Source organism: Condylura cristata, unplaced genomic scaffold (assembly GCF_000260355.1).
Source record: "Condylura cristata isolate star-nosed mole 26May11 unplaced genomic scaffold, ConCri1.0 scaffold00018, whole genome shotgun sequence".
NCBI classification, from domain to species: Eukaryota; Metazoa; Chordata; class Mammalia; order Eulipotyphla; family Talpidae; genus Condylura; species Condylura cristata.
The window spans coordinates 42,091,232-42,093,114 of record NW_004567119.1 but is presented as its reverse complement, the minus strand read 5'-3'; the positions used below and the strand labels follow the sequence as shown (position 1 = coordinate 42,093,114).

The 1,883-nt window shown below is 35.8% G+C and overlaps 1 protein-coding gene across 1 annotated transcript in view; it reads right to left on the bottom strand.

The window, feature by feature from the left end:
- The window catches only part of IL20 (interleukin 20), an 8,327-nt gene extending 7,629 nt beyond the window's left edge, over positions 1-698 (bottom strand). Inside the window, exon 1 of the mRNA XM_004685280.2 lies at positions 629-698. The gene's annotated coding sequence lies outside the window, so the exon portion shown is untranslated. The remainder of the gene's footprint in view (positions 1-628) is intronic.
- Between the last annotated feature and the right edge of the window lie 1,185 nt (positions 699-1,883).

Sequence of the window (1,883 nt, the reverse complement as noted above, 5' to 3'; positions counted from 1 at the left end):
GAGGTCTGCCACGCCATGTGGTCACCTCCCGGGCAGGTGGGAATCGAACTCATGCGGAAGATTCTCAGTGCTGTGCTTTAACCTGCTGCGCCATAATTAGAACACTATTTTTAATGTCTTTGCCTTCCTGAAATTTCCTGAAAGTGAAAATCATCACTTTATATTTGCAATATACTGCAAATTTTGAAAATGTGTGGATAGCTAATCTAAATACCTCTTGAACTCATGCCTGTTTCTCCATTACTAGTGCTGGATAATTTCTCATGATCATTCATAACTGTGATTAAAATAAAATTGAGGAAATTGGTCCATAAGAATCCTTGAAATCAAATATAAGCTGTACCCATGATAATGAATTCTTTTCCATTAACCAAAAAGAACCCAATTGCTTTGTTTTAAGTCATCTGATTTGTTAAACTTATATGCAATCTCAAGTTTAATAATCAAATCTCCCCTTTTCTAATGTAAAAATACTTAATTCTTTTAAAATCAACTAAATGTATTTCATTCCACACTATGAAATCCCCCTACAAAACTTTCCTCCTACTTTTGAATTTCTGCTTGACCGTGTGTGTGTGTGTGTGTCTTTGTACTTATCATAATAGATTATAGTATATTGGTTACCCACCTATTTCTACCACTAGTCTGAAGATCTCCTTTACATCTTCATGGACTCAAGACTCAGTGGTTATTGATAGGTTAATATTTTATGACAATTAAATTAATACGTTAAACATAATGTTGACTTAAAATTGTGTCTTCCTTAGCTTAAAGTCACAGGATATCAGACTAAACCTAAAAATTGAGACATACACATAAATCAGTAATTGAGACATACACAATAAATCAGTAATTACCAAATTGCCTACAACTAGAGAGGACTGAAGGATAGAAGAGTGAAAAAGGGATGTTGGTTTAAGTTCAGAAGTAATATTGTCTTTGTTAAAGAGTTTAGACTTTATCTAGAAGCAAAGAGTTATGAACATTTTCACTAAGGAATAATGTGGTTGGAGAGGCAAACTAGAAAGTCAACTTAGTTAAGACTGAGGATGGAGAAATAGTCCAGTAGCTGGAGGAGTGAGAGGAAGAGAGAGAGAATTAGTGGATGTAAGAGAGTTTATATACATGGGGGAAAAATGGAGTTTAATAAATGTATAGGCAAAAGAGGAAGAATTGGGATAGTAAAAATATCAATTTCAACCTCATGCTGTTTCCTTCTAAGTAGATCTAAATGGGTCTGATACAGGCATGTCATATGATTCGAGCTATTATATAATGATAATATTAGCTTACTAGTAGACCTGGCATATATTAAATGGCTCTCTAAACTGGCAAGAGGATTTTACATATATACATAATCATGCCATGTCTAAAGAACATGTCAATTCAAAATTGCTAACAACTGTAATTTCTTGTGTGTAAATATACATTGCAATTATACATATTAAAATACACATACACACCTATGACAAACATATATAATACATAAAATATGTAGGTACATATATATATATACATATAACAAGCAGAATAGGCATTTTCTCATTAATTCTCATAAAATCTCAGTAAGAGGACTCTCCCTGGTGGTGCAGCGGGTTAAAGCAGAGCATGAAGAAGCTAAAGCCACTTCAGCATGAGTTCGATCCCCACCTGCCCCGGAGGTGACCACATGGTGCAGCAGACCTCTCCTGACCCGCCCACTGCTCGCTCCAGCAGTGTACTTCGTCGATCTGCCTGTTCTGCTCCCCACTCTGTCCCTGGTGAATCCTCTCACCACCCCTGCACCTCTGGCCTGTACCCCAGTTCTGGATGCATAAATAAATAAATCTTCAAAAAAAAATCTCAGTGAGAACATAAGCTTCTTGAGGATGGCAATTTTGTCT